This window comes from Betta splendens, chromosome 17 (genome assembly GCF_900634795.4).
Source record: "Betta splendens chromosome 17, fBetSpl5.4, whole genome shotgun sequence".
Classification (NCBI taxonomy): Eukaryota; Metazoa; Chordata; class Actinopteri; order Anabantiformes; family Osphronemidae; genus Betta; species Betta splendens.
In genome coordinates this window covers 7,978,484-8,002,970 of record NC_040897.2, presented here as the reverse complement: position 1 = coordinate 8,002,970, position 24,487 = coordinate 7,978,484, and the positions used below count along the sequence as shown (strand labels likewise).

Genomic DNA, 24,487 nt, shown 5'->3' with positions numbered 1-24,487 from the left:
GTCTCAGCCCTTTCAGACAAGCGCTCATCCCAACGCGCACGCCCTCAGATCGGAGCACATTGTCTGCGCTCCCTCCGCCCACGCGGCGCCGCGATCAAATTGTCACCGGGGGCCCGATGACAAAGACAATGTGACAGTGTGTGATTTATTGTGTCAGGAGGGAAAGTAAAAGAAGGTAATTGGGGGGTAAGTGGAGGAAACAAAGTTTGAAGGTGTCAGCGTAACTTCGCCTGCCGTCACAGGACTATGATGAATTTATTCACGGGTGGGTGACGCTTGGAAGTCAAGGACAAACACCATATAATTACCCCATAAATTTAGGACGTGATTAATTCTAAATTCCAGCTATTTAATTAAAATATGCAAATAGACAGCTATCACCGCAACATGCCGCACATTCAGCACCGTAATAGTTTGACACGAGTTTAGTCACTTCTGAAAAAAGGGAAACAGTGGCTCCTCCACACGCTGTCACAAACACACACACTGCATCTGTCTCCGTTGCACATTTGCCCCATTGCGCATCACCGGTTTACTGAACACATTTGGGTCCAACAGCGGTGACTCAAGCGAGCCGACTCCTTCAAAGCAGAAGGAAAGTTGGAGAGCCATTACAGATATAATTGGATTTCATTTCAACCATGTGAGAGGAAAAATACTTGTCACCACCCTGGAGAAAACGGAGCCAAAACACAATCACTGTATTTGTGTTTGTGCGTGTGTGTGTGTGTGTGGATGGGTTTCATCCTCCGCATGCGACGTGTGCAGCGGGTCACGTGGGCGCGTGTGTGGCACATTTCAGCGGATGAATTCCCAAGTCGAGTGTCAGAGAACGCACGGGGAAGAGGCGGCTCGCTCAGAAAAGCGCAGAACCCGGACCGACGGCGCAGGACGGAGAACGCAGGGCGGAGAACGCTGGGCAGCCGGAGCCACGACTCTCAGGAAGCCTGCACAACAAACTAGAAATCTGACAAGTTTACGGAAGTGATAGAGAAAAAAATCTTTCTGCATCTAAACGTTCCTTTTGCTCTATTTTCCTTATTAAACTCTTAAAGTCTTTGTATTTGTTCAGGTTTTTGACCTCCTGACGTGTTGCTGTCTCTCAGCAGGTCCAGGTCTGCCTTTCAAAATAAAACAACTCTTCCTCCACCTGTTTCCAGAACAAATCCTCTAGGATCAAGACTATTTGAGCACATCTTAATTTACTTAATTTTTTCTAAGACATGTAACTGTTTTGAAACCAGTGAACGAGCTTTGTACGTAAACGTTTTGTCAAATTTTATCCCTCCGTTGCCTTAAGCTCTCGCTTTTTAAAGCCAAACAAGGCGTTGAGACTCGATCTGGGGTAAATGACGAGCCGAGATGGGAATATTTTGCACATCCGCACGGAGCTCGTCTTTTAGGAGCGTGTCATAAAAAGTGGAGCTCAGCGCGGGGAGTCGGCGAGGGGGGAGTCGGGGGAGGAGGAGGGGGATGGGGGGGGCATTTGATTTCCCATCAAGCGCATCCGAATGACTTCAGACCTCAGCCGTCGCGGCCCTGACAGGCGCGTCTACCCGCATGCACGCCTGTGCACGCTCGCCGTCCTGTGCACGTGCCGTTCATATTCAACCACCCGCGTGCACATCATCATCGCACGCAGCGGCGCCGTCGGGGTCTCCGCTCGCTGCCCCGGAGATTGGACTTTAGATATTCGACTGGGTCTGGGGCCCAAACTGGGAGCTTTGATCAAGTTGCGGGGGAAGAGTTCACCAAGCTGTTGACGAGGGCGTATTCGGACGCTGGCGGCTGCTTCGGACCATCAGACAAGCGCTGAGTCGGCTCCTCCGGCATCCAGAGCCTGTGCATCCTCCCTCCCACTGCATCCTCATCTCCATCCTAAATGTGCCAACCTATTGTTCACAGAGTTTCTATCTGGCAGAATGTGACGCTCGAACAAAACACGGAAATGATAATAAGGCTCCTCTCCTGATATTTTGAGGCTCTGACCCAGTTTTGATTTGTTCCGTGGGGGGGGGGGGGGCGTTCGCGCGAACGAACGCAGTGATTCTCCAGAAACTTTTTTTTTTTTTTCGTCAGCGCACGCACGTGGCTCCGATCCACATTAACACAGGCAACCTGTTTGCAGGGATGTGAAGACGGAGTCAAATGAAAAGCACACACACACACACACGAGAGGCCCGATGGAGGTTTGAATAATCTGCCGGCCGCGGCGGAAGAAGCTCAAACGTCAGCCGGTAACAGCGGCCTGTTCCATTAATCACAGTCAGGGGGCTCCTTAAGACGCCGACATCCTTGGGGAGGGGTGACATAAAAAATAAGGCAGCGAAGGGAGCTGAGCAGCAATGCAGCATGAAAAATGCCTCCATCTGCAGTGACTCAGCCACTGGATCCGAGGTACGGGGAAATATGCCCCCCACCTCCACGCTCCACTTCATAGACCGTCTCAACACACATTTAGACTCCGGAGAAAAAGGAGCGGAGTCGCCGGCTTTAGCGTTAGCGCGGCCTGCTAGCGCTCGCCGGGGCCCGCGTGCTTCCGGGACTCGGATCCTTACGCCTGCGCCGCCATCGCCGCCGTCTTCCCGCCCCTCCGCTCGGCTAATCTGCTAATTCCACACTCCCCGGGTGAGGCAGACAATAAGGACGACGGGTTCCGGCGCTAAAACCCCCGGCTGTCGGATCTACGCGGCGAGGCCGTCTATTGTAGCGCGTCTTTCTAATGTAAATGCGCTGTGTAAACAACGAGCGCTACACGCTACTGTCCTACATAGATACTGCTGTGTGCTGAGATACAATTAAGCATAAATACATATTTATGCACGGCGTACGGCGTACGCTCACATTTGTGCTCGGCCGTGGAGCGCAGTGAGGCCGGGGACGGCACATGCATAAACAAGCGTGAACTCTCCTTCAGATGAATAACAAGTAGCCAGCGAGGAGCTCAGCCGCTGTCTGTCTGACGCCGGGAGGCTTCTTGAACCCTTCGCACCCGAGGTGTGTGAATGACCCGAGTTGGTTATGAAACTGAATGGAGTCTGTGGTCGCGCCGCGTTTATTCTCTCCAGTACCTGCAGGATTTTGGTCCATTGCTTCTTACGCAACAGGGATGTGCACACGGACGTGAGTTTGCAGCAAGCATTAAGTAAATGCTGTTGTTATAATGAATAATATTCCCATTCACCGAAGCCGTTCCTGTGTGACAGTAAAGCAAACTGGATCCACAGTCGTGCAGTTCCCCTGCACAGAAACCCGCATGCAGGCGAGCGGGAATGGGAGCATGACAGCTTCTGCTGTGGCCTCACTCATCCGTGACCCGCTCCGATGCAGATGTGCTCTCTACCCCGTTAACCCCGGCCAATGGGAGCCGCCCGCGTGCAGCTGTGCAGCCGACACGCCGCGCTGCCTCGCCAGACTGCAGCGCTGGCACCGCGTCAACACACGCATGCACACACACACACACACACGCACACACACGCACACACACACACACACACACACACACACACACAAACACACACACACACACGCACACACACACACACATCAGCGCGGCGGCTGCGCTCGACTGGACGGGGAGCTCAGACGCTGGGATCCACCTCTGCTCTCACGCTCAGCACCACCCTGCACAGCGCTGGCACATATTACATGCAGTCACCTTGTTCAAGGCCAGGAATAAATAGGTAATTTATTGACGGGTCGCCTCCCTGACAACATTCAATTACACTTGCTGAGGGGCTCGGACAAATTTATATCTCTTCCCGAGCAACTCTGCATCCGACAGGGCTGCGCCTAATAGCTACCACCCGATTTACAGTAACCATAGCAACTACTTGGGAGTAGCAGGGCTTCAAGGGGAGCCAGGTCAAGGGTTGAGTACTGTCCAGTGAAGAAACCTGATCTGCTCTTTGCCTGGACAGCAGCTCTGCAGATTGATGCCGAGCAGTGGAGTCCGTGGAGCACGTTGCTCTGGGGGGGTTCAAGAGGCTCTGACCCGGACAAAAACCCGTCGTCTGATCCCGAGACTCCGTGGGCCCGTCCGCTGAATCGAGATGTTTTCATCTGCCTGCACGCATGTCTCGAAACATCACAGGATTTGAAATGCTGGATTTATTCCAGGGTACTCGTGGTCAATCAGTTTGCGGTCTGGTGATTTGTCTCCTTTTTGCCATTTTTTTTTCCTCCTTCTGTACATCAGAAGCGAGCCCACAGGTGGTCGCTTACTTTGCTGTAGTCATGGCAACTGCCCACGGAAAGCCAAGAGTGTTTGGTGGAGAAGAAGAAGAAAAAAAAAAAAAAACCTTCACTTACCTTTAGGAGGGCAGCTCTTTGGATGAGCGTGGGCGGTTTTCCCTTCTGCTAAGTGTATTTTATTGTCTGGCCGACCTCTGACTCGTTAAATCGAACCAGAACAAAAATGGACCCGCGCCACGGGGCCCTCCGTCGGCCGAGGTGGGCCGCGCTCGTCCCCCCGGAGGCCGGTCCGCAGATGGACCGAGCCAAGAGGAGGTGAGTCGCGGGGGTGGGGGGAACCGGGCTCAGGCCTGGCACGGAGGAGCCGGGCCATCTGCCTGTCAGGACTGCTCCATTTCAGACCCCTGCTCCGGCGCCCCGCCTGCTCCCGCCGCAGATGGACAGCCTTCAGAAAGGTGTTAGTCATGCCTGGGATGCACTACGGTGACACCGGGGGGTGGGTGGGTGGGGGTGGGCTCCTTACAGTTTGGCTGTCACGAACGCGCAGAGGGAGGAGGGAGGTCTGTTTTATATTTGAAAAAGGTCGAAGGAGGTGAGGGCGAGAGCGATATCTGAGCTCAGCATTACAGTAAGTGAATGCCGCATCCATTCCACCTATTACATGCTACAATTTTACAGCCCACAAACCCTAATTCTACAATCAGAGCACCCACTCAGCCACCAACCCTGCCTTTTGTCCTCCTTTCCCTCCGACTCCCCCCTTCCTGCGTGATTTTTCTTGTCACCTCTCTCTCTCTCGCTCTCTCTCTCTCGTGTGTTCCCACGTAAGCAGCCATAAAAGCTACGTTTGAGCACACACACACACACACACACACACACACACACACACACACACACACACACACACACACACACACACACTGTGCACATTCATTTTCACGCCTACAGCCCCCCCCCATCCATCCTCTGCTCTTCATCCTCACCTCCCCTCCTCCTCCTCCCGCCTCCCGTCTCCTCACGCTGCTCTGCTGCGATGCCGTGCAGAAGCCCATTCAGGGCTTTCTGGGGGTGGATTTGTAAGAGAAACACCAGTAAGCCCCTGTCTCCCACTGCATTAATGGCAGATTAGCGCATTGCTCCGGCATTACGTTAACAAACACTGCCGTGGTGGAGCTTCTCAGGCAGGTACTGACGGAAGGTGGAGTAAGACCCGACGTGTAAGAAAAGCAGAAGGAACAGACGTACAAAAAAAGGGGAGGGGGTCGTCCTAAACTAACCATAAGCTGCGTAATGTGCCACCTGCTAATTGATTTTCCTTTTCTCAGGAAGAATAACAGGGTTGGTAAAATGGATACAGGCCCTACATGTCTCCTTTTCTGTGTTGACGCTGACATTTGGAGAGGCTGACCTTTCTTAGGACATCGGGTTCGACTGCTGCTCCTATCAGTGCTGGATAGTTTGTTCGCTGTGAGGCAAATAAATATGGCAAATATGACGCGAGTCCATGTTTTCTTACTGGAATTTTAAGAATTACACCGAGGTGCAGCGTGTTCATTTTATGAAGCCCGGAAAATGAACTCAAAGTGAAGGAGAACATTTTTCTTGTGTCTCTCTATCAGATATCGATCTAGCGCTTTCTGCTGCTGAAAGAGGTTCTTGGAAAGTCGCGCGGCACAGTCGGACTGCTGCAGAAGTGCGGTCGCAACAGTTTCTTGTTATTAGAGACGAGGACGAGGAGGAGAAACTTGGCTTTCATCAGGAGCATCACTGAAGGGTTTCCTCCTGTTCCAAGGTCACATGAAAGTCAGAGGGTCACAGTGTTCTGATGATGATGCTTCTGAGGCTCCTACGCTGTCAAACCCATTCCACGTGTGGTTCCTAAACCCCATCGCTGTCTCGGCTTATCTCCTTCCACGTTGCATAGCCCGCTAATTTAAGCAACATCTTTTCGGGAGCCGAAGCCGGGAGCCAGCTGTCATCAACCTGGCAACCCGGACGCCTTCGTCTGCTGATGCTGCAGACGATCGAGCAGCTGGATCCCCCTGTCTCGCTGCTCGTCTGGCGGCGGCGGCGTAACGCGGAGGGACGGAAGCGGCGCCGCGTGCCGGCGAGGCGGGCCGACAGCGGGCTCGTTACTGGGTCAGAGCTGTGACCCGGCGGCGCCTGACCTAGATTTGCCTCCACGACCAGGTGAACGTCTGATGCAACGCCGTTCTACTGGCAACGCACTGACCGAGAGGTGCAGGTGCTGCAGCAGCATAGGTACTTCATAATTCAGAAAAGTACTGTAGGAACCCACAGTTTCCTTCGGGAGAACTTGGTCTAGACTCTGTTCATTTATGTCCATGTCTCATTTCATTTTTGTTTACCACCTAGTTTTCGTCCGCCTTTCATCGTCTATTAATTCCTCATAAACACCGAGCAGATGGTCAGATTACGGATTCTCTGTTTCACGAACATTTTCCGCCTCCATTTTTTGTTGAACTTGAATTATTTCATCGGAAACACGGTCCAAAGCTGAGATCAAATGCCTCGTTCACGGCTCCTTTTGGCCCAAGCACAGGACGACGTTGGTTTTAGGTGTAAAAGGATTCAAAGATCAGTGTCAGACACAATATTCTGTTTGATTTCATGGCAGATGTTCTGAGCAAAGATAGGAAAGATTTTATCACTATCATTAATAACCAATGACAGATGATTGATCACGTCCATTCGTTCGCTTGTCTATTTTTGCGTGTGGGCATGTTTCTCCCACCAGTTGCGTGTCCCCCGTGCACCACAAGAGGTTCTACACGCCCCAACGCACACACTTAGCATACGTGAACACGCGATGGAGACCTTTTCATGACATATGGACGCGGCCTGTTAGCGGGACTAAAGCACGTTTCCCTTTTCTTTTGATGCACATCAGTGGGTTTACATGGAGGCAGCCCATTTTAGACACGTCTGACGAAGCTCACCTTCTTCTTGCCTCACTCTCTGTCTCTGTTGCACATATATTCACGCATTTGCATGCTCTTTGAGGAAGTAGCGGCTCTCATCCAAAAGCCCTCGCTGTGAGAAAAGGGGATTGAGGAGGATAGCGACTGAAGGAACAGAATTAGTGGGAAACCATGAGAGAGAGAGAGAGAGAGAGAGAGAGAGAGAGAGAGAGAGAGAGAGGGGTATTGGTGAGAAAGGTCCCCCAAAAAGCTTAAGTCTGCCCTGTTTTTAAATGCTTTGATCTCACACTGAAGCCGCTCACCCAAAAGTTAACACTGTTGCTTTATTAAGGACCTACTTGCCTCCGCTCTGCTCTGAGCTCTGTCAACACTTTTTTTTTATTTTAGAGCTCAAATTAGCAATTCAAATGGAGGCTATTTGGATATGCTCGCCCAGCTTCTTCCCTTCGGCTTTCCAGGCAGTTTGACAATATTTTTGTTAAGCCCCATTTCCCCCTAACGCAACTGTAGCAACAGGGGAGAGAGAGAGAGGGAGGAGATGGGGAGATAGGAGGGAGGCGGGGAGGAACAGAGGGGGAGAGCATATGCAGAGTGGTGTGTGTTAGTGTGGGTGTGGAAGGTCAAACAGGAGACAGAGCGGCTTCTGCCACTTGGTGCGTTGTCTCCGCTAAGCTAATACGAGGCATAATAACGGTTATTGGCGTGAAATGGCTCAGTTTTGCGCTAGAAGGTTGAAAACCAGTCAGGTGTCCCCCCGACACTGGGTGATGAGCCGCTTTCCCCCGGATGACCCCGAAGGACACGTTGAATCACCTCAGAACGCTCTTCAAATACATTTACAAAATAATACATGTCATGAATAAATCATGGCCCTAAATATATGCTGAAATGACTGTCACACACATGGACGGATTATGAGATAATGGACCCCAGGGCACAGATGGGGAAAAGGCACTGACACTTATTTTACAGATACTCTCTTTCCCGACCATCGTAGCCTGTCTTTGGTCAGTCAGTCTTACAGTAAGTGGGCTACGGCCAAACACCTGAAGCACCTGCGTGTCGTGGAGAGGACTTTGATGTGACCTTGAAGCCTCTTCATGACAGTTAACTATTACATTAAAGTGGGTGTTTAATGCATAGCTGCTGGCGGTCACAAAGCTCAGCCAGGGATGTCTTTTCACCACCGTGCCGCCATCCTCACTAACCGTTCTGCACAACCTCTACGCCCACGCCGGCAGAATTCAAACCTGAAGGTCACGGGTTTGAACGTTTGAACACTTTAGTGAATATTATCAGCAGTCTTGTTTTGCAAAATGCCATTTAAAGGATAACACTGATTATAATGTCTGTGTCTTTCCAGGTGCATTGAGTTTGTGTATCTTTTTGCAGTAAGACATATTTGTTTAATAGCTCAGGTGGGTTGTGTCCTATTAAAATCGTGCCACGCTGGTGTATTTTGTACCTGCTGGGCACCTCATCCACTGGGTCGGGCTCGGCGGTCGGGCCGGTCCAGAGAGCGATAGAGGCAGCAGGAAAAGCTCTTAAGAGACGCCAGTTGCACCAAATTGGCTCTAAACATTACGATCAACGGTGATAATAAGACACACACGCAACGTTGTGTTGCTCTGAAGGCAACCGTTCGTCAGGAACAAGCTGAACCACTGAAAACACTAGAACCAGAGCACATAAGGGGAAAATGAAGTCATTTTTATTCTCCACCTCTCCGCATGAGAAGAGAAAATATGACAACAACAGCTAATGAGGCAAATGATATACAGCACATCCCTCGCGCGTGGGCCTCAGATGGAGAAGCCCGGCGTGGGCCGAGGCGGGCGCCATGTTTGTCTGCTGTTACCCACAACAAACAGAGGCGACAGTCAAGCGCTAATTCAATATGTCTCTCCTGTCAATCACGTCCGACTGATTAGCGCGGCTTGTTCCTCTGAATGCGTCGCCGCAGTATAATGCGGCGCTTTCACGCGCTGAGTCAGCGCTTCACTTAATAAGACCTTTTCATTAAACAAGCGTTCGTTAACCATTCATTCACTCGCTCATCCTCATTTACGTTTTCCCGTCATAAAAGCATTCATGAAACATTCATTTGTTCACTTGTTCTCACGTGCGCGGCCTCGGCGAGCGAACGGGGGGCGAGGCGACGGTTATTGTTTGGTTTGAACACTCTGTCCTGTGAATGAAGGTGGGAATTGGATTATGTTTCCTTTCGTGGCTATGTGGCGGCACTCACCGTGCACAAAGGAAACGTCCGTGGCACAATGAGGGGCCACAACCTGGAAACAGATCATTTCTGATATCAAAGCACCTGAAGACGGGGAATTCATTCCCAGCGACCTGCGAAAACACACAATTACACAACAATAAATATTTCAACGAAACACAATGAGGTCGTGCCAACGACATCACATAGGATTTATTTCCTTTTCATTTGATCCATATTGTATGACCAAGCTGCTCTCTACACGCTTTCCTTCCTCATCCAATCAACGGGCTGCACATCAAAGACGCGTTCACCCATCGCTCCGTGAAACGCCGCGGCTTTGCCCCTTTTTCCCACAACGCGCAGCGCAATCGTTGTGACCGCGCGTGAACGTCGGCGCAATGAGCTGAATATCAACGATGCAGCAGCAAAAGATCATCTTGGTGCGTTTTCTAACCCTGGGCGCGTTCTCCGTCCTCCATCCCCTCTTCATTACCTCCTCCTCCTCTCCTTTTAACTTGCGCCGTCAGGGGAGGCATCAATCTGAGTGACAGATTGTGTGATCCTCCTTCCGGGCTCGGTGGGAGAAGGAGCGCTGTCAACATAAATATCCTTCCCGGATTCGCGGCGGACACGGAGCGGCAGCGGCCACCATGAATCTTCATCCGTGATCACAGGCAAATAAACATGAGGCCATCGACTCACGTTAATGCTGAGAGCAACCTGTACAACCCCCTCCCTGCAAAGACCACTGACTTGGCCGCTTGAGGATTAAACCATTCTTCCCACACATACAGATAATTCTAACACTTCCCTTTATTCAGACATGAGTACCTGCACTCAGGTACTTATAATTACCTTGAACTTCTCTGAACATGTGTTCTAATTTAGATTTGGGGGGAAACAGCAATGCAATTGTTGGAGGTTCAGAGTTTCAGTAGTTTCCCATCAGCTTTCATTTACATCACATAATGTTACTTTGGCATTCTTAATTTATTTATAGTCATTTTTCAATTATACACCCAGATGCACACACTGACATAAAGGTTACAGCTCGGTGGGGAGTGAAAAGCCCCGAGGCCTCATTTGTCGAAGAAACTTTGACACAAACATTACTCCTGTGACCAAAGTCACAAAGTTGGGTTTTATTTTAATTAAACACTGTTTTGAACCAACAGCTCTGGCTTAAAAGCACTCCCAACCCAACTGAATAAATAGATTTTGAAGCATTAGTTCCTCCAAACCCTTGACTAATTTGTAAAAAATGATCAACAGCAGCGCTGTTGAAAAATAATGAACCCACGTCCAGGACTGTGCAGCAGCCGCGCCGCGTGGACCGCTGGTAAAAAATGCATTTTCGCTATCGAGTTTGTCTGCGATATGAACTTCATTATGCTGAGGTAGTTGTAATCTTGTGGTGAGGTCAAAGCATTCACTGACACTTCATCTCTCCATCTCCTTCCTCCTCGCCTCCCGCCTGCCTCCCTGGGACGTTATTAAAGATTACAGGAGATAATCGCTGTGGTTTCGTGCCGGATGCCGGGAACAGGGAGCATCGCACTCGCAGCAGATCACGGGGGAATGCTTCATTCAGTGAGAAACAGAAAACGCCACCCACCCGCTGCCGGTTGGTCGACGTAAAGCCTTGAAACCAACAAAACATCACTGACTAACTTAACCAAATAACTAATGTTTCCTTTAACACACATGCTCCGCTCAAGGCCTTCAAGGCAAACTGCTCTCACACAAATAGAACATGTCTGATCTCTGTGGGCGTGCGCTTTGTAATTATGGCCGCTGGTCAATGGCAGGAGTTCACCCAATCACTCTGGTTCCTCTCAACCCATTTAAATGCAACCAATGAAGAGAAACTTTACACAACACCAATATAAAACAACAAATCACTGTTTAAGTATAAAAACAAGCCTAAAGCTACATTTGTAAAACCACATACACCTATTTAATAGGCCATGGCCACACTCGTGTCTACATTATTATTTATTATTTATTATTTATTATTTATTATTTATTATTTATTATTTATTATTTATTATTTATTATTTATTATTGCTGACAGAACAGTTTCTGGGAGGGGGTGGGGGTTAAATGAATACAATTCAGTAAATGTTGAATTCTTTTGATATCTGTCGTTGACTTGACAAATAAGTTATTTGAACTGTGTTGTTTGATTCATTTTAAGTCTTGCATGTCACACGGCTGAGCTACAAACTGTTCGCACGCCATTAATGCACTTCACTTGCCGCGCTCCCATTACGGAGGCTGAAAACATGCCACTCATCACCCTCATCAGTGGAAAACTCGGGGCCTCAGCCTGCGTGAGGCAGCTTATCACGGGGCGATCATAGTCTGAGCCACAGCCGCGGACACCTGCTCTGCAGAGTCACACACTGGGAGGAGGAGACGCCGGCGGAATACAAATGAGAGCGGCCGGCGAAGACGAGGAGGGGCAGGAATAATAAAGACAGAGGGAGACGGAGCGACTGCAGGCTTTGGTTGGGAAACGCTTAATTAGCACGGATGCTCAGAAACCGCTTCCTCTCTGAGTCCCACAGTAAGTTTGCTCCAGACGCCTCCGCTGAACACACTTTCATTCCGACTGTATTGATTCTCCGTCATGAATTATTGATGTGCACGTGTCAAGAAAACATTGAAGTGACTAATGATTGTGCGGTTCCGCTAACAGCACCTTGCTTTCATGCATAAATACCAACATGGCACATTTGTGTTTTGGTGGATTCACGTCCCAAACGCTTGGCTGCTTCGGTTGCCTGGGTTGCGTAACTACCACAGCTGACTCATAAACACAGCAACGTCTAATTAATATTTTGTTGAAACCCTGGAGCAAGGCCATTACTGCAACACTTCACTGATAATCAGCGCTGACGCCGTACAGGCACGGCGACGCATAAATGCTCTGTTCTCCCACAACATTAAGATTTTGAAGCAAATTCGAAAATCTGTGACTGACCTTTGATGTCTTTTTCATTGTTGGTGCGACTCCATTACCATGTGGAATAAATGTATGACTGAGCCTGAAATGAAGCTCCGCCAGTGGAAGATCTGTGCAAAGCTGCTGTGTGGACGTCTGTGGTGAACTGGTTACATGTTTAAAGTCAAGAGCAGATTATTTTTCATTCAAGCAAAATGAACCGCGCGTCAAAGTTCATGATCAATTTACGCAGAAAGCCGCTGTAATAGCAAATTTAAGTTTCTTGCTGAATTATCTGCACCCCATGCACATCTTACACAGGAGTAAAAAAAAACAAGGTCAGGGTGATCTTCGTCACCATCACCATCATCATTCTGGCTGCAGCTTCCTTTCATCACTGATCACAGGTAATATAAAGTAATGGATTCTCCAATGTGACACTGAACACACAGGCTCAAACCTGTCAAATGAAACCATGCATCAGCGGCAGTGACGTCGTAGCGGCCCCCTGGGGAGGGGTGGGGGGTGGTCTGGCCCCCCCCCCATCACATAATGCTTGGCATTGATTTGATGTGAACTTGGACCATCTGCCGCGTGTTAATTGTACATGTGCTGTTATGCCTTGTTGGTGGGCTGTAGTAAAGAGGTGCACGGTGGGAGTCTGTTTCTTAAAAATGGGTGAATAACAGTGGATCATACTTTGGATTTTTCAATCAGTGGCCTTCATGTGAATGTAAAGCAGTAACCTGTGGTTGTTCTCAATCTCAGCCTCATGAAACTGTGTTTGTTTACCATCTACAAACGCAGCCCTCACATTTTATATGCAGCTCTAGAGCTGCGGTAGAGCGGAGTTTGGACTTTCTGAATAATAATAAGTGGCTAAAGGGGAGATTTAGTCAAAGTGCATTCGTCGTGCTTGCTCCGCTGTGGGTGACATCGCTTCCCCCTTTTCCGCTTTTGGGCTCCTTTCGTCTTCCACGAACAGGCGCTCAGTGAAAACAGCAAAGGATGTCCCCCCTGACTCTATTATTACACGGTCGAGATGAGGGGAACACAGCGCGGCAAACAGTGAGGAGAGGATATTTTCATGTAGAGTGATGAGGGACCGTCCCAGAGCAGCCGGGCTGAGAGGAGAGAGGTGAAGCTGAGCCGGCCGGAAAAAAAAGGGCACGGAAGAGAAATACGACGAGAAGAGAGGAATAAAAGATGTGGGAGCGCAAAAGTGTGGAAATGGGACGGAATGAAAGGGAGATGTGAGGAACAGGGGCGCGTGTGATCTTCTGTCTCTGCAGAAGATCTGGGAAGCTGAACAGCCAACATCCACACATGTCATGTAAAGATCCACAATGCCAGAAATTACACAGACATGCAATTAAGGTGAAATCATCCACGTATATTCAAAATTAGGCTAGTGTTTGAAATGTAATCATGTTGGATGTTATTAAAGGTGATAATAGCAGATTTATTCATTATTATAATTGAATTGCTTGATTATCCTTGTAACAAGATTTAATGTGATTTGGAGATTTTTCTATTGAAGGAAAGGAAAATATAAACTGACCCACTGTGTGACATGTGTGTGTTTTTTTTGTGTTGCTAGGCAACATAGCTTGTGGGAAAACAAACACGTTGCCCAGTGTAGAGGATGTGAACGCGGCAGGAACCTGATCGTGCAGTGACTCTAAGGCCACTAACGCCTTCGTCAGTCACTGTACAAAAACACATCCTGACCCGTGTCTTTACTGTTGAGAAGCACTGGTGGTGGTGGTGTTGGAGAGGGGAGGGGGGGGGGGCTGTCTAATGACGCTGCGCGGCGCTTCCTGGGCCTGTCTGACAACACAGCGTGCAACAGCATCTCCGTCTCCACAGCAGGAGCTCCAGAGGATGCCAGACACCTCTCAGGAGGAACAATTAGCCGTGAACTTCACAGAGCGGTGATTAGCATGTGTGCGCGCGCGCGCTGCCGGTGGAACCGGAGTCTCTTACAGTTGCACTTTTGATCCCTTTCATAATCAAGCGGCAGGAATTACATAATAGTTTGACGTCCCACCCCCACCGTCGCCTTACTTCACACAGATTCCTCTCCTCTTCTTCTTCCTCCATTGTTTTGCTTGATTCGATTGCTCGCCTTCACTGGGGCGGCCGCGTTTGGACTGCTGGGCTAATTAAAGGCCCGGCAAAGTGCTCGCCATATGCTCTAGCCACGAGTAATAGGAAAGCGTCACACACAGCCTAGTTGTTAGAGCACAAGTAAAATACATTACTGTCTTCTGCTCAACTGATTCAAACCATAAAGTGCCTCGCGTGTCTCATAGAGTATTCATGATGTGTGCATATAAGGGCCTGGCGCATCTCACCGTGTGTAATTAGAAGAAGCATAGATTGTTAACGCTTTTCATTATGAATACAAAAAAAAAAATGAAAGTGCAAATGGCAAGAATGTGCAGGATGAAGGAGGATTATGAAAAGACGTGTCACATTAGGAGCGAAGTGGAAGTCTGGCACCCTGCGCCTCTCAGGGGAAGCAGCCCTCAGGGGCCCTGGTGGCACAAGCACCGGTCACCTTTAATCTTCAGCCCGGATTAGGGAGAAACAGAGGAGAGTTGCAGGCGACACGACATTGACAACACGCCGGCACCGTACGGTACTGGGACTGACCGGATTGTTAGCTTTTCCAACCAAGTCGTTGAGTCACTGCACTGGGAACCGGCCCGGTTGCGAGCTAAAAGGATGGAACCCGGTGGAGAACCGACGCGGGGCGCTTTGTGTTGGGTTCCACAACAGCTCTCATATAGATCTCATATATTTACAAATCACTTGTCGGTCCTGCCCCCCCCCTCCCGGCCGAGCCCCTCAGGCCCCCCACCCTCTTACTGCTTCACAACACAACACAAGGCTTCAGAGACGGCGTTTGTCAGAACCAAAACCCAGCATTCAGGCAATAAACTCTCAAAATCAGGATAGAACAAATGAAGAACAACTCTGGAATTATGGAACACAGCATCATGTGAACACACAGGTTCCAGCCCATACTATGATCCATGTGCACCTAAAACCTGTGGTGAAGCACAGAGTCAGCCCTGGGGTCAGGATTTAGGCTACAGTAAACTGTGATTATCACTGAACGTGCATTTCAGATGTTTTACATTTTCAAACCAGACGCGATAAAATACACCACTAAAGGAGCGATAAAAGCAGGAAGCCTGTCAGTTTAACAGTTGGTTGAAATCCTTCAGCCCCGTCCACCACACAGCTGCTGTTATAACTGTTATTATCTTGCTTGTGCAGCAGATCTTTTTGCATTGGCGGCGATTAATTGGACATTTCGTTTTAATTTCGCGTGTCTCCGCTTCTGATAGACCGGCAGCATCTGTGAGGCTCCTCCATTCTCCATTATGCTGACGCTCCCCTATCACCTCGCTCTCCTTCTCCCTGCGTTGCAGTTATAGTGATACTTTAGAAGCAGCCAACCGCTCGCGCCTCAGCGTCATTAGTCACACATGGCGGCCGAACAGCTGTGTTTACTGAGACGCTTCGGTTTGAGGACGCAGGGTTGGAGGATTTGAACTGGAACTATACGCAGAAATGAAGTCAGGTGCAGAAATCAGAAACTGATGAAACGTTACTGGGTTGCTGGATCACATAATTATTTTCTCCCATTGTTTTTCTTTGCTTTTGTGACAGTTGTGAAGACACCAGCTCCCGACTGACAGGCTGCTTCCATGGTGACCTTTGTCTCTCCAGTCTATTGTCATGGATTTGCACAGAGCCCAGTATAAACTAAAGCAGCCCTGAAAGCCCCATCCTCTTGTTATTCAGCTGTTCAGCCTCGGCTTCTTCCAACCATCACAGGGGAAAACTGAGGTACAATAATCCTCGTCGTCTAATCCGAGCTGCATCTGATTGCATTTAACAACATATTCGCGGTCTGTGTTTCAGACGGGGAACCTGAGCGTGCGTTGCTGGAACGTTTCCGATGGGAAACTGCCCCAGTTTTTGCACAAGAAGCCGTGGACTGACATACAGTCTCTCCATTAAGTGCTGTGGGTAATCTGACTCAGTAGTGGGGTAATTAGCTAACAGAGGGAGAGTCGCCAGAGATGACCCACTTTTCACTTGCTATTCTAAGAACCATTTAATGACTGTAATGTCTTTTAAGCGGCTGTTATCACCATTTCATATTAATGGATGGAGTGACTGGCAGCATGTGATGGGCCCACGCGTGGTGTCGGAGCCACTAGGTGTTATCACCGGGTCGGGTCCAGTGGTTTCAGCAGCACCACGCGTCCAACAGATTTGGAATGAAGCAAGCAACGAATGCTAATTGAAGCTGATGTGTTATTAGATGATAATTGTTTAAATTACGGCGGTTGCAGCAGCTCCATTAGCGTTTGTTGTGCTGAAATATAGGTCAGCGTACACATCCCAACCTTTTTTCTAACTATTCATCACCCTGTCTCAGCCGCCGCCCGACTCAAGAATAGAGCAAACAGGGCAAATACAGAGACAGAGGGGTTTTCACTGTATGTGCAGTTCATGTAATGAGGGTCATACAGTAGCGCCCGGGGCCCCCCCTCGCTACACACAGGAGGAATAATTCCATTCATGCAGGAGGACGGGAGGAGGAGGGTTCCTCCACATCAAAGATACTGCAGTTGGGAGCATTTTGTTTGAGACGCACATTTTTAAACTCCACACATTCAATATTCTCCTTTTGATTAAAATTCCAAGAGCCCGTCCTGCCTCCGTGCCTGATTGGAGTGTGTGTGTGCGTGTGTGTGTGTGGGGGGGGGGGGGGGGGGGGGGGGGGGGGGGGGGGGGGGGGGGGGTGATACGGCTCCCCGAGGCCAACGTCGCCCCCGAGCGTTAAGTGCGCGCGCCGATCTTCAGGCGGCGAGTCCCACAGGTGTTCGCGGTCCCTGCGCGGTCGCGTTCCGGGCTCGATCCCGCCGCGCACACGACGCCAGCGTCGCAGACGGCGGCGGCGGGCGTCGCGTGGCAGCGCTCGCTACTACAGCGAGTCCCATTCATCGGAGCAAACCCTCTATCACATTAGACACATTAAGAAGCTAATTGCCCCCCTTGGGTGGGACTGCTCATTATTTGAGCCAGTGCACAGGATTCAGTGGAGCAGCAGGAGGAACGGAGGCCAGGGCGGGCGGACACGCGCAAGCAGAGCCGGAACCCCCTCCATGTAAGCAACGAGCAATAATATTCTAATTCACTGCTGTCTGTTGCTTGAATAATACATTTCACAGAAGCCTTACACCGGGTAAAAAGCCCCGTTGCCCCGAGGAGGGAGCGCCTGTTTGCTACAGTATGTGAGGCGGAGCGTTAGCGTCCAGTAACTAGAGCTCTTTGAATACAGGGGGCTTGTTTTCCCCCGTTGTCGCCGCTCTAATAACCGCGGGAGCCGCGCTGGCCCCGGTCCAAGCCCAGAGGTACCGGCAGGTGAACATTTAATACCGTTCGCTGGGCCCCGGCGGACGCGCGACACCACGCCGTGCCCCCTTTGAGCTGCAGCAAATAACTCCCTCCTTCGCGGCCGACGTGTGTCTTTATTTCCACGCACAATTGAGTCGTGATGGGATTAGCCATTGTGTGTACAGCTGCAGTCACGGGATTAGGGATGATGGCGGGAAAAAAAACGCGCCATTCTTCCTGACTGCACTGCAGTGGATCCGCACACGCGAGGACCGGAAAGCAGCCGCGAGGCCCGAGATCACGCGACCCCCCCCCCCCCCCTCCGATATGAACCGGAAGACCGGGGCCGCTCCTCGGCGCGCTCCAGCTACTCCTAAACACCCCAGCAGTCTTGTACACAACATATTCCCTCATCACAACCTGTCAGCCCCCCGTAGTTCATACCTTCCGTGACAGCGATCGCATATTTGAGCCCGCGTGCCTGCGCGCGCGAGGCGAGGAGGCGAGCGGCGGCTGTCAGGAGTGACACGCGATGACTGGGTTCGCGAGACACGCCATTATCACGACTCTCACACCTCGGGCGGGCGTGTGTGTACGTGCGTGCGCACACGCGCGCGCGTGTGTGTGAGGGTTCTGAGTGAGCTGTGATAGCGGGGCGCGCCTCATGTACATGTGCATCTTCTGAGACGGAGCTGCGAGCAAAGCGGTAAAGTCGGCGTCGCGGGAACGTGGAGACAAAAATGGAAAAAAAAACATACGCCTCACTACAAACTGGTAATTCAGTGTAATTCCAGTCAGTGTCACAACAGCGTGACGTGCATTTTAGAGGCTGTCATGTTTGCAACGGGGACGCTGAGCCTCAGCCGAGGAGACGCGTCGTTTTTGGGTAATATCCTCGTATGACACCCCCCCTCCCCCCTCGACCCCTGCTCCAGTCACGCTGAGAGGCAGAGATGTCAGACGGGGGTCGGCGCGAGGAGCGGAGACAGCGTCCAGCCGTCATTGGTCCGCTCGCGTCCGCGCGCTTCTCTGGAGAGCAGACGGGCGCCGAGAGACGCGGTGACTCACGCTGTGGACGGGCGCGAGCGAGCGAGCGAGAGAGAGAGAGAGAGAGAGAGAGACGCTCATCATCGCACATGTGCCCAGCATCCTCCCCCAGCGCCACCCTCCCACACCGCTAAGAGCATTTATTGCAGCACGTTTACGCACACAGTGGCCTCCGCATCAGCGTGTCACAGGGGTTTATCCGTAATGGGAAAAGCAGGCTGCAGCAGTGAATCAAGCACTCGTCCAGAGCTGCCACGCAGTAATTTACAATACTCAGACATTCAGAGAACGCCGTTAAAAGCATGCGCACATGATCATTTTGCATCGCCTGGCTCCCGATGCGGGGCGTCCCGTGACGGGTCATGTGACAACCAGCGTGGGTTTGATGTTCCGTTACTGCGGATGCCAAAAGTGGAATATTACTACTTGTGATGCCCCCCCCCCCCCAAAAAAAAGCCCAGCTAACCTGCAACACAGCAGCAACGCGGCGCAGACGATCTTCCGCACAGATAAAAAAAGCTTTGGCGTGCAATTACTAAATTAGTCGAGAAATTAATTTCAACCCAGTGAACTGACACAGAAATGCACTGAACTGCTAATCTGGGAGCAGGAGAGCTAAAAATCCTCTGGAATTTAAAGTTTAATGGATTAATGATGTCAGGGCTCTCGGGTGGATAGGACTGGAGCACAAAGTAACTCCGGAGGAATTAAATTGCTTAAGGAGTATTTCCGAAAGCAAGCCTAAGTACAGCGCAGTAGCTGCTACTGCTCGCGGCTGTGCAGGCGATCCGATCCTACCCATGATGCATCAGACCTGTTGTCTGGAGTCCGTCAGTGGTCCTGTGAGTCACCACAACAAGCTCTGCTCCACATGAGACACGGCTTATTTTATTCTGAAGGCCCACCCATCAGCACAGCATCCTGCCAGGCCACCTATAGTACATCAGCGAACACTCAATCAGCCCGCGCTGATTAGTCATGAAGACTCCAAATCAAACATAAGTCACACTATAGGCCTATTTCTGATTGGCCCCCTACGGATTAATAGCGTTTTAATGAACTTGGACCCAAAGGCAAAAGATGGAATTAATCATTTTGGCAGGAAGAAGTTTATTAGACAGCTCATTAAATTAACTGCCAAAAAAGTCCTTATAAAAAAAACTTTAGCATGACTGCTTTTTGTTGGAATGTTGATAAGACATGACCGTTGGAAAAACCTTAATAAATTGCTAATCTTAAATGGCTGAAGGCCTCAACGGGAATGAATACGCGCCTGCACGCAAAAGCCTCCGTTTCACTGCTGGGGATTTTAATACGTAATTATATATTCGTTAACAACAAGGATGTTGATCAGAACGCGATTGAAATGTGCAAATGACGAAGTCGAAGGTGACAAAAGACACAACGGTGCACTGAGTGATGCTCATAGTGAGTGATAAATGATGCCACAGCTGCCATCTACATCTGAAATATTTCCTCTCTCTTTTTCTCTCTCTCGCTCGCTCGCTCGCTCGCTCTCTCGCTCTCTTTGGGTTTGTCCCATGGGCCAGTCTTTCCAGTGGATGAACCCTCAGTTAAACATATATTAGTATATTAATAAAATCAAAAGCAGGTTTTCTTACTTACCACAAGAGGCACAACGTAGATCCATCGTGATTAGTTTGCCGGCATAATTATTAATAACAATTAAAACCAGATTTTCATCAGTTTCGCTGGGTTTGAGGGAAGTAACATCCAACTTGCAGTTTAATTCCATAACGGGAGAATGTACGTCTGAGTCTGCAGGGACGTCTCCTCCTCCACCGCCTTCTGGTCGTAGCCTCCAACCAAATAATCATCCTTCATTACAGTATGTATGAGTCGAGGGCCAACATGACATCAACAGCATCCAAGGCAAGAATAGTGGATGTGAAGCCGGGTAATGATGTCCTCCTGCAAACCCCCAAAACTAAACGAGAGAAGAGACAGATGGGCCTCACTGAGTTTGGTCTCAGAAGGCACTGCAGGTCTGGCCTCCGTCTACATAACAATGGTGGTTTTTACATTCACTCATTGATGTTTTTTGTGATCTTGAGGAACTTTACTCCCGGGATGCGCACATCTTTCCCACTCAAAGACAAAACCGCAGAGAGCCAAAGTGGTGATGGGCCATCGCCGGGCAGATTTGGAGCCGCTCCACTGATGGGACATCAGGCTGCCGGCGCTAACACCAAGCAGCGTTGTTCCAAGGTGACTTTGCGGGCAGGTTATTTGGCCGGTAACAGCTTTGACATTAAATAAAGCAATTTGGACACGACACATCCATGAAGCTCGGTGATTTCTGGGACTAATTAATAGTTTTCCACCGATAAAGGATCCAGTGACAGCGTTTCTTTTGAAAGGTGAGATAATTATCACCCGGCTGAAAGTGTTGGCGCCCTGTGTAAAAACAGGAAAACCACCTCCTCCCCCGACATTCATCTTTTAAAATGTTTAAACTCACTGCAACGGAGCTGAAGTTGAAGCAAACCCGAAGAGATTCCACATTTGAATCTCATCAGCAGACGCGCTGCGCCTCCCTCCCTGCTCCAGCCGGCCCGTGTTTACGAAACCAGGCCGGCTACAGGCGCCTGAGCCCAACGCGACCTTGCCCGCGGCGCCGCACGCGTCCGACCCGGCCCCCGTGATCCCCGGCGCGTGCTCCCTCCGCTCACCTGGCGAGCGCCTCCTCCGGGGAGGTGACGGGGGTCACGAATGGAGGATGGTGGGCAGCCCCCACCCCCCCCCACCCCTCACAAACACACACCCTCCAGGGAGGCGCTATGACAACCTGACACCATCATCATCATAATCATCGCATCTTCATCTGCGGGGCCACCGTGTGCGTAACCATGGCGACCAGCGGGGCGCGAGGGGCCGACGCTCCCTGGAGGTTGGTGCAGAGCCTGGATCAGACGCCTGGGCTGCAGCGGAGGCTTCACCGGACGGGGCTGCCTGGATTATTCCACAGCCGATACAGTGCGGAGGGATGCAATCAATTAATATGGGGACAGAACAGGTTATAATTTGCGGGTAGATTTTTCCAGTCTGTAAATGACACTTTCACAATGTTGCTCAGTTTGTTCCAAACACTGTAAATTGCAATTACAAAGGCAGCGACACAAGAGACTCATTAAGTATTCATTTATGTTACTAATTAAAGACTATACTGTATATTTGTTGATTATAAAGCTCACACATGTTGATGTTTTAATTACTTGTTAATTTATGGAAATAAGGATTTGACATTTATTTAAATGCATTTCACTGCTGTACATGTGCGTTTTCTTTCCCCAGTTTTTGTTTTCCGTCTAATTAGTGGTTCCTGAACACTGAACTGAAGACAATGAGCTTAAATCTGTTGAATTTGTTTGTTCATTCATCACATCATTCATCATTTTCTTTCTGTCTTGCTTTGTGAATAATAAAAACAAATCTAGCATCTGCTACGCCTTAAGTTATGAGTCACTGTCAAATAAGAAGCTACAAAATGCATTAAGTCAACAGAAATCATTTAGAAGTGCAGCTCTTTTCTGAGTCTGGTTTGTATAGGAGGCGTTGACAGCACTTCTACACAAAAAGGGTAATTGTTCAAATAAAAGTTACACAGTGTGGTTTTAAATGATCCATTCATTTTTGTAAATTTGCAAAACTGTCAGCTAAACAATCTGAAGCCTTTCCCACAGCGACTGACGACAGAGATGTAAAAGGAGCGAGGGAATAAACTCTCTCATCTCTGGAGCCGGTTTCATGTGAACAGCAAACCTTTCGCCACCACTGAACAATTATCGGTACGGCTGTAGGGACTCCCGCGGAGCGATGTCCTTGATGATGTCTGAACTGAGCTTAAAACAAAAAAAAAAACAAAAAAAAAACACATTCAGTTACGATACCATATGGTTTTGAGAGGCAGATGCAGCTCCAGCTCTAGAGGCACACGCCGTGCGAGTTCACCTCTGGCATCTGTGACTCATTCATCAGCAGGAGAAAGGTTAGGCTACACGCGTCTGTGGAAGTGCACGTCACGCATGATCATTCTTTACTTCAGGCTGACCGGCGCGCATCCCATCCTTTATTTAGTCAACATGTCACATCTCATCCACATGTGCATGCGCCTCAGCCGTGTGCGTGAGACCCACATGCATGAGAGCATAGGTTGACCCAGTGTCTACAGGCTTACTATTGGATGTACTGTATGCATCTGAGCTCACTGATGTAAGTGTGTGTGTGTGTGTGTGTGTGTGTGTGTGTGTGGCGTCTCCATCATGGTCACATGCACCTCAGGCTCCTGTGAGAGACGAGCTTTGATTACAGGGAACACCTCTTGTTTCTGCGCGTCACATCAGACGGCAGCGGATCTGAGGCGACAGCAAGGCGCGGAGGAAGTGTAGCATCAGGCGGAGGAGACGCTTCTTCATATACATTGCATTTTGAATAGCGCCTTCCTCCATATGCTGGGGGCCTAATCACAAACGCACTAGAATGGGAGTGGTGTGACAGTGGGCTTATTGAGGGGAAGGCACGGCCGAATTGATTTCAAGTGGCTGCCAACGTCTTATCGGCCTCTTGCTAAGCACTCTGCTAAACGGCCCCGTCAGAATGCCACTGTAGCCCGACCATGAGGAAGATTAACCGATCCTAAATCACCACGAGTGTGTTTATTGTGATGCTCAACGCCGAGGAGAAGTGCTGGAAAGTGGGTCGCAGGAATATAATGAGGGCTGCAAATTAGAGAAAGAAAAGGAAATGAGCAGCGACTCTGATGAAGCCGGCGGAGGGGAGGGATGGGAGAATCTATGACAGAAACTGTAAATCCCGATTTAATGCCGTGGTCTCAAATGGTATCCGCAGAACATCAAAGAACCCCCCCCAACACACACACACACACACACACATTCCCCTCCTACAAAAATCTAAGAAAGCAAGGCACTCAGAGGATTATTCTCCTCACAGTGTTGGATCCTGCTCTGCACCTCACTGACAGCCCCCCCCCCCACACACACACACACCACCCCCACCGAGAGAAGATGGAGAGAAGAGAGAGAAGAGGTAGATGAACGAGAGCGAGAGAAGAAAATGGCACACGTGTGAGTCAGTGAATGAAGAGATGAAACTAGTGTCAATACAACAGCAAAAGAATTACACTTTAAATACTATGATAAAACAATTCTCTTATGCAAAATCTAACTAAATTACACATGTCTGATAGCATCCCTGCCATTGTTATAGGTTCCCCATTTTTAAGTGAAAGAAAATCAGTTCTGAGAAGAATTTAAATGATTGCATGTCACTGAGCATTCAGTTTACAGGTGTACCTAATAAAGTGTCCTCTGAGTTCACTATAATAACATAATAGTAAGAGCATCCTGATCTTGCTGTTACTCAGTCGGTGGAATGTCATGATTTACGTCTCACATGCAGCCAACGTGGGGAAAATTTAAATGTAATCAAATTCTTTAAACTTTTGTGATGGCGTCTTTTACGCCATTATGTAATAAACAGCAAGCATAATGTCATTTGCTGTGAGTCAGGCAAGAGGCTGAACGAGCGCTGTGTAGATACCTGTGCACGCAAATCAAAACACAGTGTACAAGAGCACAGAGGAAATATTTTCCATAACAGACCTCGGATAAAGGCAGAGTGCGCGGGGAAAGAGGATTGCAGCCTTGCATTTACAGATAATCTTTGGGACGA

The 24,487-nt window shown here is 49.6% G+C and overlaps 2 long non-coding RNA genes across 3 annotated transcripts; both read left to right on the top strand.

Moving 5' to 3' along the window:
* The first annotated feature begins 10,891 nt into the window (after window positions 1–10,891).
* LOC114844081 (uncharacterized) lies at window positions 10,892–16,592 on the top strand. The gene is made up of 3 exons (XR_003783681.2): window positions 10,892–11,926; window positions 15,989–16,168; window positions 16,244–16,592. It is a non-coding gene; the product is annotated as an uncharacterized LOC114844081 (long non-coding RNA).
* Window positions 16,593–17,182: 590 nt separating this feature from the next.
* LOC129603297 (uncharacterized) lies at window positions 17,183–22,239 on the top strand. Of its 2 annotated transcripts, none has more exons than XR_008693060.1 (2): window positions 17,183–17,498; window positions 20,851–22,239. It is a non-coding gene; the product is annotated as an uncharacterized LOC129603297 (long non-coding RNA). The 2 variants fall into 2 exon arrangements; XR_008693061.1 differs by having other exon boundaries at window positions 20,626–22,239.
* Window positions 22,240–24,487: the final 2,248 nt, after the last annotated feature.